This window comes from Hemitrygon akajei, chromosome 2 (assembly GCF_048418815.1).
Source record: "Hemitrygon akajei chromosome 2, sHemAka1.3, whole genome shotgun sequence".
Classification (NCBI taxonomy): domain Eukaryota; kingdom Metazoa; phylum Chordata; class Chondrichthyes; order Myliobatiformes; family Dasyatidae; genus Hemitrygon; species Hemitrygon akajei.
The window spans coordinates 101,070,177-101,084,985 of NC_133125.1; the positions used below are offsets into that span (position 1 = coordinate 101,070,177).

At 41.8% G+C, this 14,809-nt stretch overlaps 1 protein-coding gene across 1 annotated transcript in view; it reads left to right on the top strand.

The window, feature by feature from the left end:
• The window catches only part of lypd6b (LY6/PLAUR domain containing 6B), a 234,147-nt gene that overhangs the window by 91,819 nt on the left and 127,519 nt on the right, over positions 1-14,809 (top strand). Inside the window, exon 2 of the mRNA XM_073026174.1 lies at positions 10,298-10,420. The gene's annotated coding sequence lies outside the window, so the exon portion shown is untranslated. The remainder of the gene's footprint in view (positions 1-10,297; positions 10,421-14,809) is intronic.

Genomic DNA, 14,809 nt, shown 5'->3' on the forward strand with positions numbered 1-14,809 from the left:
GCACGAAGAGGGCATGTCCTGGGTGGTGGATCATTTGTAGAAGTTTTTGTGTGGTTTAGTTGAGAAACCAAATCTCAAACCATTTATGAAATATAGCCGCCGTCTTGCCTTCTTCATAGCTGTATCAGTTTGTTGCTTCCAAGTTAGATCCTCAGAGATACTGACACCCAGGACCTTGAAATTGCTCATTCTCTCCACTTCAGATTCCTCTGTGAGGATTGGTTTGTGTTCCCTCCTCTTACCCTTCCTGAATTCCACAATCAGCTCTTTGGTCTTGCTGACATTGAATGCAAGGTTGTTGCTGCAACACCACTCAACTAACTGGTATATCTCACTCCTGTAGGCTGTTTTGTCACCATCTGAAATCCAGCCAGCAATGGCTGCATCATCAGCAAATGTATAGATACATTTGAGCTATGCCTAGCCACACAGTCATGGGTGTAGAGAGAGCAGAGCAGCGGGCTAAGCACACACCCCTGAAGTCCACCAGTTTCGATCGTCAGCAAAGTGGGGATGTTATTTTCAATCTACACAGATTGTGGTCTTCCGGTTAGGAAGTCAAGGATCCAGTTGTAGAGGGAGATAGACAGGCCCATGTTCTGTAGATTTTTGATCAAGACTGTAGGACTGATGGTGATAAAATCGGAATGTTTACTCTGCTGTCCGTGGTGCTGAGGCTGTGGGCCTGCTCTGGGCTTCATGTCTGTGAGCTTTGTGATTTTTTACTCCGCTGTGTGATGAGCTGAGGCTGTGGGCCTGTGACGGCTGCTCCAGGCTTCATGTCTGTGAGCTTTGTGATTTTTTACTCCGCTGTGTGATGAGCTGAGGCTGTGGGCCTGTGACGGCTGCCCTGGGCTTGGAGTATACGGACTCAGTTTCATCCAGAATGCTCTTGCTTGCTTTTATTATTTGCACGGTTTGTGTTTTTTCCCTCCCTGTGCATTGGGTGTTTGTTGATCTTGTTTTTAATGGGTTCTTTTGCGTTTCTTGTTTTGTGGCTGCCTGTAAGGAGATGCATCTCAACATCATATAATTTGTACATACTCTGATAATGAATGCACTGTCAACTTTGAACAATTCCAGCGCTCTCTATAGGAGTTTGTACATTCTGCTCATGAACCGCGTGGGTCTCTTCTGGGAGCTCTGGTTTCCTCCCATAGTCCAAAGATGTACTGCTTAGTAGATTTGCTCATTGTAAGTTGTCCTGTCATTAGGGTAGTGTTAAATAGGTGGTTTGCTGGGACGTGCAGCTCATCGGGCTGGAAGGGCCTTTCTGTGCTCTATCACTAAATCAAGGTTTCCCAATCTTTCATGGACCCCCACCATTAACTGAGGGATCCGTGGATCCCAGGTTGGAAGCCCCTGCTCTAAATAAAAATAAATAAATAAATGGTTGGCATTTCATTAGGATCAGTCTCAAAAGCCCACATTTTTGGAGGTAATATATTGGCTGGAAAGTAATGAAAAACAGAACATGATGAAAACCCCTATGATCTCTGTCCTGTGATGTGACCCTGCATCTCTGACTCGGAGACCAATGTCAGAACATTGGGTAAAGAGGGTGAACGCCAGCCCTGATAGCGTACCTGGCAGAATACTGGAAATGTGTGCTGTATAGTGTCCAAGGACATCTTCAAACTCTCGCTGCTGCAGAGTGAGGCTGCCACCTGCTTCAAAAGGGCTTAGGCCCAGGAAGAGCAGAATAAGCTGCTCACATCTACTCTGATGAAGTGCCTTGGCTGGAATGAACTCCTGCTGAGCAAGCACCTGGACCTGCTGAAGTTTCTCGAAGGTCGTGACAATTCTATAGCAGACACAATCTGACTGACTTTGCATTCAGCCGTGGGCGACCTGGACAGCAGCAACACACAGAGCAGGCTGCTGTTAATTGATTCAGCTCAATATTCAACACCGTCATTCCATCAGTCGTAATCAACAAACTTCAAAACCTGGGCCTCTGCAGCTCCCTGTACAATTGGATCCGTGACTTCCTCACCAGCAGACTATGGTCAGTGCAGATTGGGAATAACGTCTCCTCCTCGCAGACAGTCGCACCTCGCGTCCACTGCTTTACCCTCTCTCTACACTCATGGCTGTGTGGCTTTGTGCAGCTCAAACAGCATCTGTAGATTTGTCAATGACACCACAGTTATTGGCAGAATCTAGATGAAAATAAGAGGTGTATAGGCACTCAAAGTTTCCAAGTGAAGATCGTGATACAAAAAGAAATGCTTACAGTGTTTAATGAGAGCCTTCTCTCCTCCTATCTTCTTTGCACATTGGTTGTTGGTCAATCTTGATTGAAGTATAGTTTTCATAAATGTCTTTGTTTTCTTGTCAATGCCTGCAAGAAAGTTAATGTCATGGTAGTATATGGTGACATATGGTAGTATAAAGACTTGGCATCTGAGATTATGTACTGGGCACAGCTTTACACTGATTAATCAGACAGAGGAGAGAAGACAAGAAAATGCTACATCTGAACTTAAAAAGGCACAGCTGAAGCTGAATCCTGATAAAAGTGAAAGTTTTGAACTAGATGATGTTGATGGCTTAATGATAAGATGCCCAATATAGGTGAATCCCTGAGCAGTGGACTTTGCAGACTCTGGATGGAACTGGAATTGGAATTGTTTATTATTGCCACATGTACCAAGATACAGTGAAAATCTTGTCTTGCATAATGTTCGAATCACAAACGAGAAAATCTGCAGGTGCTGGAAATTGAAGCAACACACACAAAATGCTGGAGGAACTCAGCAGGCCAGGCAGCATCTATGGAAAAGAGTAAACAATCAACATTTCAGGCTGAGGCCCTCTCCTGATGAAGTGTGTCAGCCCGAAATGTTGACTGTTTCCCCTTTTCCGTAGATGCTGCGTGGCCTGCTGAGTTCCTTCAGCTTTTTGTGTGTATTGTTAGCATACTGTTCATACAGATCAAATCATTGCACAGTGCATCGAGGTAGAACAGGATAAAACAGTAACAATGAAGTGTGAATTACAAAGAAAGTGCAGTTAGACAACAAGGTGCAAGATGATAGCAAGGTCGATTGTGAGGTCAAGAGTCTATCTTATCATACTAGGGAACCACTTACTAGGCTTACAATAGTGGGTAGAAACTTTTCCTTGAACCTGGTGGTGTGCGGTTTCAGGCTTTTGTACCATTCTCTAGATTGAAGGATCATTCATCACGTTGAGATGGTTGAGGATAGAATATTACATGAGGCACTAGGGAGGCCACGAAGGGGTTTCCAAAGATAGCTGAGCATTCTGATCCAAGCCAAAATTCACATTGTTGCCAGCACTCCACTATGTTTCTTCAAGCCAAGTTCAGTTTCCTTTTACAATAAAAACAAAATTAAAGAGAGAAGTTGACAAATTCCTCGGGGGAAAATAAATGAGCCTGTTAAATATTATCCCTGGCAGCGTACTTGTGGTCGTTTTAAAGCCTGATGAATCCACTGGGATTTCTGGAGATTACAAGCTGACCGTGAATCAAGTCATGTCTCTGGAACGGTGTCCCACTCTTGGAGGGCAGCTGCTCATTAAAATGGGTATAAGTCATGCATATCAACAGATAGGGTTAGAGGAGCATTCTAAGCAGATTTTGGCTGTCAACACCAGCTACAGCTCATTCCCACTGAGACCACTACCATTGGAAGTCTCAACCGCACCATCTATCTTGTAGACACGAAGAGATTGTTTGGTGCTTGGTAGAAAGTCTGGTTACAGAAGCCTTGATGGATGAACCCCTGCAGTATCTGGAGGAAATATTGAGCAGACTGTCAGATGTACAGATAAAGAGCAGTAAATGTTCATTCTCTGTGAACGGAATCCAGTAACCGAGTCTCTCATATGACTCTACAGCACAGAATTAGGCATTTTGGCCCATCTTGTCCATACCAAAATAATACCCTAGTCCCATAGCACTTCATTCTCCTCCCATCCATGAACCATGAAATCAATCCTATATCCACCACTTGTGCTGATTGCATGAATACTAAAGAACTACACCCAGTGCATGAGAAGGTTGAAGTCATTACCAAAACTCTTGCCCCAACTAATGTACGTGAGCTGAAGGCATTTCAAAGGTTCTTTTTATTATCAAAGTATGTGTGAAGAGTACAACTGAGATTTGTCTTCTCCGGAGAGTCATAAAATACCGAAAACCATTGAAGTAGTTGAAAGAAAGACATCAATTCCCCCCCTCCCCTGCACGAAAAGAAAACAAAAACTTGGAAACCTCAAACCTCGTCAGCCCCTCCCTCACACAAAAACTAACAGATCACCCACATGGAGAGCCAACAAGAACATCAAACCCAAACCCCCCAGCCCACCAATCGGCAACAAGAAATAATAAGCCAGAATGTGAAAAAATACATAGAACTGAAAGAGGCCAGTATGAACTAGAGTCCAATCTATAAACCTCAGTAACACCTCCAGGAGCATTAGGACCCAGCAGTGACAAGAACATGCTTATTCATTGTTTTAATTGTTCCAGTATTTAACTGTTTTAGTAAATTGATAATCCTATCTTCAGGGTGGTGGGGAGGATATATGTCTTTACCGAAGGAGATGTAAGATGCTTTTTCCCTTCACTAGCTTGAACCCAACACCCTGCCTGATCAAACTGGCCTGGCGTTTAAATTGCCCAAGCAACAAGTCATTCCTCTCTCTAGGACCCGGACCCTATCACTTCCATACCTGTACCCTGCTGCCACATTTCGGCCCGTACCTGATCTTTCCAAATCGGCCTGGCACTTAGATTGATCAAACATTGGGTCTGATGACCCGGAAACCCTAAGTTATGCTGTGAGGGCTGACTCTCAGATAATAAAATGTCCTTGCTATTGATTGATCAAGTATGCCCATGAGCATTTTGATGAATCCTCTACTCAGAAGAAGATATTGTTGTTCCTTTCCACGCCTTGTTGCGCATCGGGTGACAATCCTGCCATTTCTTTAACATTTTTTGTCTGTTTTTTACGAGGCTGAGTTGCGAGCTAAAAGCTCAGCTCAGCGTAGATGGAAAGCGTGCAAGGAGCTGGCTGGATTTGAACCCGGGACCACTCACCTCAAAGTCCGGTGCAGATGCCATTCTACCACCATCCGGCTTCAGAAGAGGATATGCTCTTTTCTTATTGCTGTCATCAAAGAGGAGGCACAGGTGCTAAAGGCATCCAACCCCCTCCACTTCTTCTCCCCGTCATCAGATTTCTGAATGGACGATGAATGAACCCTTAAACACTACCTCACTTTTTTTAAATTCTCCTTCCTTTTGCAGCTACTAATTTAATTTTATTTTTAAGATACATTTCTTATTGCAATTTATAGATTTTGTTTTAATGCATTGCACTGTGCTGCTGCCAAACAACAAATTTTCCTACATGTTTCAGCGATATTAAGCCCGATTCTGAGAGGAATAGAGTAGGACGTACGCTAATTAACACACCTAATTTTCTGATGCATTCAGAAACATCTGATGGTCACTTCAGTTTGTAAACTATATCTCTGGAGAAGCCAACCCCCTGGTGTGGGTGGCAGCTTGTGTTCTATACACAGTACTGTTTGTTTACAAACCTGTCCCTTTAACTTCACACTGATTACTGCTTACAGTTTGAAGACTGGTTTGCATTTGAATTAATCAGATTAAGATTAGTTTTATCTGTAACAGAGGTTCCCAACCTTTTTCCTGCCATGGACCATTAAACAAGAGGTCCAATGACCCAGGTTGGGAACCGCTGATTTATAACAAGTATGTCGAAACATTCAGTGAAATGCGCCGTTTGTGTCAATGACCAACACAGTCTAAGGATGTGTTTGTGTGCGGGGCGTAGCCTGCATAAATTGGTATGCTTTCAGTGCCAACATAACATACCCCAACTTACTGACCCGAACCTGTGCAGCTTTGAAATGTGGGTGGAAACCAGAGCACCCAGAGGAAACCTTCGCAGTCACAGGGAGAGCGTGCTAACTCCTTGCAAGCAGTGCTGGGACAAGCTGTAACGTGCTACCATGCCACCCCACAATCAGAATTGGAATCACATTTATTATTACTGCTTTATATGGCATGAAATTTGTTGTTTTGCAGCAGTAGTACAGTGCAAAGACATAAAATTACTCCAAATTACAGAATAAATACAAAAGAAAGGAAAAATGAGTGTCGTGGGTTCATGGACCATTCCGAAATCTGATGATGCAGAGCAAGGAACTTCCTGAATTATTGACTGTGCTATATTCATGTAATTCCATTGAACTTCTGAATCCCAAGCACTTTCTATCTAAAATCAAAATAGACACTTTTGCATTATACTATGATTTATTAAACATTCTGGTTTTTTTTGTGGCTAGGCACTGAGGGCCAACTACATTGCTTACTCAGTGATACAACAGGGTAGTTCTAAAAAGGAATGACTGAAATTTGACTTAATTTCCCAACAAAGCTAAAGAAATCTGTGACAGATTTGTTTCTACGAAACCTTATTTTTGTGGAAGTAAACACGAGGAAATCTGCAGATGCTGGAAATTCGAACAACACACACAGAATGTTTCCAAGATGGCGGTGCGACGCAGCTTGCAGCGGCCACTCTGGAACTGATTATCTGTTATTTGTGAAGTGGAGTGCCGTGCGCAATCATAATTGATTGAAAACGGATGTGGGAGCACGGAGGAACATTGGGAAATCTCCAGGAATACCTTCTTCATTGCTGCTGCTGCTGTGAGGTCCGGGACTCTGCTGGGAAGAACAGGGCCCCAGTCCTCAGGATCGTGTTGCCGATGGCCATTGGCAGGGCCGTCTGAATACGCTCAGCAGAGGATGGTGCTCGGAGAAGCTGTGCCGGAGGAGATGGTCGTCCATAGCGGGGGTATTCTCTTCTGCCGCCGGTGTGGGATGGCGAGTCTGTTGGGACCCTGGGGACTTGTGGAAACTGTGTGGTGATTTCTTTTGAACTTATAGTCCTTTAACATCTTTGGACTATTTTTACTGTGCCCATGGTCTTTTTTATCAATTATGTTATTGTTTGCACTGTTGTAACTATATGTTGTAACTATGTGGTTTTGTGCAGGTCTTGTAGCTTTAGTTTTTGGTCTCATTTTGTCTGGTGGGATTGGAGCTCCTTTCCAGGGAACACGCTAAGATGGTAGCGCGATATTAATACGCAGCAGCCTCTCCGGACTCTGGATTGGGGATTGCCAAATGTTACGTGGATTTTCTGGTGTAGTCTGTTTTGTCATATGCTTTTGTGATATCATTCTGGATGAACGTTGTCTCATTTTTTAACTGCATTGCATTTGTGGTTTCTAAATGACAATAAACTGATTCTGAATCTGAAATGCTGGTGGAACGCAGCAGGCCAGGCAGCATCTATAGGGAGAAGCACTGTCGACGTTTTGGGTCGAGACCCTTTGTCCTGATGAAGGGTCTGGGCCCAAAATGTTGACAGTGCTTCTCCCTATAGATGCTGCCTGGCCTGTTGTGTTCCACCAGCATTTTGTGTGTTTTGTGGAAGTGCCGCACTGGTATGTTAGGAGCTACCTGCACGTCAGGATGTAAACTTTATCCATCACAAGCCACGTGGGAATCTGCAAGGCAAAAATGCTTTGTTTAATTGGTGACTATTTCCTATGGAAATTCCATGACAGAAAATATCCAGGGTAGGTCTAGTAATCAGGCTGAGGGCCAAATCTGTCTAATGATCCTCCTGGCATCAGTGTGAAGAAATATAGTTATAATTTGATATTTAAAATCAATGGGAGTTCACCATTCAGAGAATCAGTTCACCACAGAACAGTAGTCTCCTAATCTTATTGCCATTCATTTATGATTATAGAGAGTTTGTGCAAATGGCATGTATTTTAAAGTTGTTTTGGGTAAATCATCTATAAGCTGCATGAGAGGGAGAACCTATCTTGTTAATTTTATAAATTTTATTTATCAGCTAATGCTGGTTTTGAAATTTCATGTCTGGTCATTACCTTGTCTGCAAATTTGCAGTCATGTAAAGTCTTTGTCTCAGATCATTTTGACTAAAAGATCATTGGGATCAGAATGAGTGAGTAAGGTCGGGTGGATTGGGAAAGACTGTGTGCATTTCCAGTGCAATGCATTTGATGTTGTATCTAAGTTTGTAAATTTGATGTTAAGTATAATGTAGACCAGAACTGGAGGTCATAGGTTACGGATGAAGGATGAAATATTTAAGGGGAACCTGAAGGGGAACTATATCACTCCGCGGATGGTGTGAGTGTGGGACATGTTACCAGAAGAAGTGGTGGATGTGGGTTTGATTGCAGCATTTAGCACTATAAGGCCATAAGACACAGGAGCAGTATGAGGCCATTCAGCCCATCATCTGATCTGCACTTCCATCAAGGCTGATACCTTATCCCTGTCAATCCCATGTTCCTGCCTTCTCCTAGTAACCTTTGATGCCCTGACTAATCAAGAACATATCAACCTCTGCTTTAAATATATCCAAAGACTTGGCCTCCACAGCTGCCTGCAATAATGAATTCCACAAATTCACCACCCTCTGGCTGAAGAAATTCCTTCTTATCTCAGTTCTAAATGGATGTCCCTCTATTCTGAGGCTGTGCCCTCTGGTCCTAGACTCCCTTCACTATAAGAAACATCTTCTCCACATCCACTCTGATTAAGCCAGGAGTTTCCAACCTTTTTAATGTTATGAACCCCTACCATTAGTCGAGGGGTCTGTGGATCCTGGACTGGGAACACCTGATCTTGGCCATGCATTAAAGTAAAGTTTAGATAGGTACATGGATGGGAGGAATGTGGAGGGCTATGGTTCAGGTGCTGGACAGTGGGACTAGGCAGATTAAGAGTTTGCCATAGACCTGATGGGCCAAAGGGCCTGTTTCTATGCTGTAGTCCTCTAACTCCATAAGGGAAGTTAGGGTTATGGACTTTTCAGTATTTTTAATTCACTGTAGCAGTATTGACTGATTAAAATCTACTTATGATTTTGTTTTCAAAGCTGCACATAAGATAATGCATTAAATGATTGGGTTCCTCTATTTAAGTAGAGTCATTAACTCCTTGTCAAAAGAAGACATGTCTTTAACCCGTCTTGCAAACTACAGCCCCATCTCTGACCTCTCTCAGCTCTTGAACTAGGGGTTATCACATCTGTCTTCCCCTGTTTAATCATTTACTTTCTTTCTACTTCAACACTGGAAGAACCCAAACCAGCAACGGATGATAGTACAGCATTGCTTGTGACCGCCGCGTGACCAGTCTTTCGCAAACTGACTACAGTATTGCCCTTTAATGGATTTTTGGTTTTCTACTTGCTTGCAGTCCTCCCGCTCGGTCTCACTATTCGGTTATCAGTGGCATTTAATGCATTCTCAGGCATTGGTTTCTTTCTTTCAACATAGGATTCACTCCAGTGACTGCTCCATGCCATTCTGAAATGAAGGCTTCCAAATGATTAGGTCAAATGCCAACTCTTTGCAATAAAATTGGCTGTAGTACTTGCCATTAACTCTCTCAACCGTCCATAGCGTCTGTTTCATTGAATGAGAATCAGGTTTAATATCACTGGCATATGTCGTGAAATCTGTTGTTATGCGGCATTACAATACTTAATAATAAAAACTGAATTATAGTGTAATTATAGCATGTTATATCATATATATGTAATAGTTGAATTAAATAAGTAGTGCAATAAAAATAGTGAGGGTAGTGTCCCTGGGTTCAATGTCCATTCAGAAATCTGATGGCAGAGGGGAAGAAGCTGTTCCTGAATCATTGAATATGTGTCTTCAGGCTCCAGTACCTCCTCCCTGATGGTAGCAATGAGAATAAGGCACATCTTAGGTGAAGGGGGTCCTTAATGATGGATGTGACCTTTTTGAGGCACCGTTCCTTGAAGATGTCCTGGGTGCTATACAGGCTAGTGCAAAAGGAGGAGCTGACTGAGTGCACAACATCATACAGCTTCTTTTGATGTTGGATTTCTTTTGCAACATTTAGTCCTGGTTGAAACCCCAATTTTCTCACGGTATGGTATTCTCTAAATACCATATAGCAACCAAAATTGACCTACATTAAAAGTGAACTAAAGAGTATTAAAGATGGATGACCAGAGGTTAGTTCAATGAACTTCAGAATCATGGCGTGGGCAGAAGGGTTGGACGATTGAGCCTTACAGAGGCAAGAGTGAATTTATGAAGAGATTGGTTGAATTGGACTAAGAAATTGGCTGATAAAAATCAGCAAGGATGGTGAGCTGGGACCTTAAAGATACTAACATGTTCCACTGTTGTGTTGCAGATATAGATTTACAATGGTGGAAGAAATGAGGAAAGTCAAAACCATTTCCACAAGAAGCAAGCTGATCTAAGTTTCCAACATAGCTATTACGGAATTATTGAAGAACATGGGAATGCCTAGCATGTAAGTCAGTTACTATTAAAAGAAATTATGTTGTGGTATTTCAGACAAAGGGCTGTCATCAGAACAGATGACAATCTCTAATGATTTTGTTACTTTGTCAATTAGTTCTGGAGAGTCAACTTGAGTCAGTATTACTATCGGTGCTTTAAAATAGTGAGAGAAATTAGCATCCCATCTCCAATCTTCCATTAAGAAATACAGCTAGAAACATAAAGACCAATAACATAATCTTAATAAATGAAATGGTAGAAACCAGAATTATCTTATTTAGTAATTTTGAAATCCTCAGAGTCAGAATCAAGTTTATTATCGCTTATATATGTGATAAAATTTGTTGCTTTGTGGCAGCAGTAGAGTGGGAGACATAAAGAGATATTAAAAGTTATTAGAAAAATAAAATTAAAATATAGCGATAAGAGGAATAGTGAGTGGTGTGCATGAGTTCACAGACCATTCAGAAATCTGCTAGTGGAGGGAAAGAAATCATTTCTAAGTTGTTGAGCGTCTTCAAGCTCCTGTACCTTCTCTCGAGTGTGAGAAGAAAGCATATCTGCTTTTAACAAAATGAGTATGAATGAAGCACTTTAGCAATCCAAAGACTTAGAGTTATAGGATACATCCTCAAACAACTAGAAATACAGGCCATGGACTGCAGTAACAGTAAGTGTTATTGATATTATTATTAGGGTGTGCTGATCTCTGGAATTATCCTGGCATTTCTAGGAATTAAAGCTTAATATCCTAATCACTGGTCTATTTAATCCAGGAGATAAGTATTTGGTGTATTATTTATGTTGAGTTGTTTATTTCATAGTCAATATTCATTGACAAAAAAGGCTTGGGTAGTAAATATACAGTGGCCACTTTATTAGGTACACCTGTACATCTGCTCATTAATGCAAATATCCAATCAGCCAATCATGTGGCAGCAACTCAATGTATAAAACCATGTAGACATGGTCAAGAAGTTCAGTTGGTGTTCAAACCAAACAACAAAATAGGGAAGAAATGTGATTTAAATGACTTTGGCTGTGAAATAATTGTGGGTGCCTGATGGGGTGGTTTGAGTATCTCAGAAACTACTGATCTCCTAGGATTTGCACTCACAACGGTCTTTAGAGTTTATAACGAGTAGTGCAAAAAACAAAACAAAAATCCAATGAATGGCAGCTTTGTGGGCAAGAACATCGTGTTAATGAGAGAGGTCGGATGAGAATGGCCACACTGGTTCAAGCTGACAGGAAGGTGACAGTAACTCAAATAGCCACACGTTACAATAGCAGTGTGCAGAAGAGCATCTGAATGCTCAACACATCAAACCCTGAAGTGGATGGGCAACAGCAGCAGAAGACCACAAAGATGCACTCAGGGGCCACTTGATTACGTACAGAAGGAAGCTAATAAAGTGGCTACTGAGTGTAGAATCATTCCTCTGAGTGCAGAATCTTAATTTTGGTGAACGAAAAGTGAAGAGGCGCCTATTGAGCTGTCAAAGGTAGGAATGTGTGACAGGAGTTCATGGGGTGAAAGCTAGAGCAATGCATCCGGCCTCGTTTCTACAGAGCTGGCTCAGCTAACAATGTATTGACATTTCCCATGGGTATTATCAGCCGTTTAGAGTTTGTTTTGGGGCTGGAGGAGGTACATTAGTTTCTAAAGGTAGTCTCCCTGTACAAATAAAGTTATGAAATGGTGACTTATGAAATATTAATGATTACATGTTAAGGGACTGTTAGGGAAAATGTAATGCAGGAAGTTTAGCTGTTTTTCTTGTATCAATAAAGATTAATAGCATCTTTACATTTTAAATTAATAATTGTGATTTGCTGTTGCAATGGGTTCCAAATGGAATACGTGTTAACAACCCTGCTCCTGAGTTATCAATCATGACTACAATATTACATTGCCATATCCTTTTTATTAAATACAATGCCCTCATTTACGAATGATCAGACAGAGTGGCAGCAGAAGGATATGTTTTTGAGCCATGTAATGGCAGAGGAAAAGTGAGTGTGTTCAAGAGAGAGGAGGTAATGGGACACTGCAACAATGGCTGAGGAATATCCGAAGGGGCAAAAGGCACAGGAGACTTCGGTTGCTGGAAAACATTGCATATCTTGGGTAGAACAAAAGATCGTATATACACTATACTGCAGACCACAGATCAGAGATAGGTGAACTTGAGCTACTTGTTGGGAGAGATGCAGTCTGCAAAGTTGTGGACAAATTTGCTGCTACGATGATATTAGCACAGAGCAGCCATTTTCACGGAGATCGATTTAGATGGGGATAAAGGCAGGGAGGACTGTCTGATGTGTTCAAATTCAAAGTCATAGTCAAAGTAAATCTATTATCAAAGTATGTATATTCCTGCCGCTCTCTGTAAGAAGTTTGTACGTTCTCCCCGTGACTGTGTGGGTTTCCTCCAGGTGCTCCAGTTTCCTCCCACAGTCCAAAGACATACTGATTGGTAGGTTAATTGGTCATTGTAAATTGTCCTGTGATTTGGCTCAAATGTTTGAATGGCCTTATCACACTGTATATCAATAAATAAATACCATCCCGAGATCCACTTTTTTTGCAGGTGTTTTAAGGAAAATGAAGAAATAGAATGTAATTTATGAAAAACTATATATAAACAAAGACTGACAAACTACCGCCGACATCTGCAGTGACCAACAAAAACCCAGGGTTGCAACTTCCTTATGTATTTGCAGTCCACTCTGCAGCTGTTCACAAGATGTCCATCAGTGACATGAATGACTGGAAAAATATTTTGAGCTTACATCTTTACCTGCTGAATAAATAATCAAGCAATAACTCCAATAAAGCTTTTTAAGATCACTATCTTTTTGTGACCAGTGGTTGACCTTTAAAAAACAGGGATCCATTGTGACTAGATCGGGGGAAGTTAAAATAATTTTCTAGTACTTTTGTTGTATTAAGTGGTTTCCTTTGATTTTTGGAGTGGATAACATCCCACCCAGTTAGAGCTTCTTCTGAAACTCAGATGATTAGAACAGGCCAGTTCCTGTGCAAATAATATTTGTTCAAAGTGCAGTTTCAAGATCTCAGTGACGATAATGCTGAGATTCTGTGAATATAGGCCAGCAACTGACAACTTGAACTAACTGCTTATTAGTGATAAAAGTGATGGCAGGATGTGGAAATTCACCCAAAATGCTCTTCTTTATTCATAGTAATAGGATCATGCTAATTAAGGAAATTGAACACCAACTGCAGAGTTTAGATTAATCAGGCTACCCAGGGTTATTTAAACCATTAGGCCCCATGAATCTCAGTTCATTCTCATGTACAATTTCTCAAAATTGAGTTTATTGTCGTATGCACAAGAGAAAAACTTATTTACAGCAGCATCACGGGAACAAAGCATCATATAAGCAATATCATCAGGGAAACAAATTATACTGCAAACATGAGGAAATCTGCAGATGCTGGAAATTCAAACAACAACACACACAAAATGCTGGTGGGACACAGCAGGCCAGGCAGCATCTATAAGAAGAAGCACTGTCAACGTTTTGGGCCGAGACCCTTCGTCAGGACTAACTGAAAGGAAAGATAGTAAGAGATTTGAAAGTAGTGGGGGGAGGGGGAAATGCAAAGTGATAGGAGAAGACCGGAGGGGGTGGGATGAAGCTAAGAGCTGGAAATGTGATTGGCGAAAGTGATACAGAGCTGGAGAAGGGAAAGGATCATGGGACGGGAGGCCTCGGGAGAAAGAAGGGGGGGGAAGCACCAGAGGGAGATGGAGAACAGGCAAACAACTAAATATGTCAGGGATGGGGTAAGGAGGGGCATTAACGGAAGTTAGAGAAGTCAATGTTCATGTCATCAGGTTGGAGGCTACCCAGCTGGTATATAAGGTGTTGTTCCTCCAACCTGAGTGTGGATTCATTTTGACAGTAGAGGAGGCCATGGATAGACATATCAGAATGGGAAAGGGACGTGGAATTAAAATGTGTGGTACAAGAATGGATACAATTAGAACAAAAAGAGAAAGTCTATTTCAATGCTAAGTGACTAAAGGTGTCAGTGTTGCTAAACTGGAGTGATTAAGGTTGGCTTAAGAAGCAAATGGTTGAAGGGAAGTAGCTGTTTTTAAACCTGGTCTGGAGCTACAAGCTTCTGCACCTCCTGATGAAGGGTCTTGGCCGGAAACATCGACTGTTTATTCCTCTCCGTGGATGCTCCTGGCCCGCTGAGTTCCTCCAGTGGTTTGGTTTTTGTATTGAAGCTGACATCCACATCCGGAGTCATTGGTGACGTACCAAATCTCCTTTTCTCCTCAGACTCCAAGTTCAAAGTACATATATATCACCATATACTATACTGAGATTCTCTTTCTTGTAAGCATTCACAATAAAT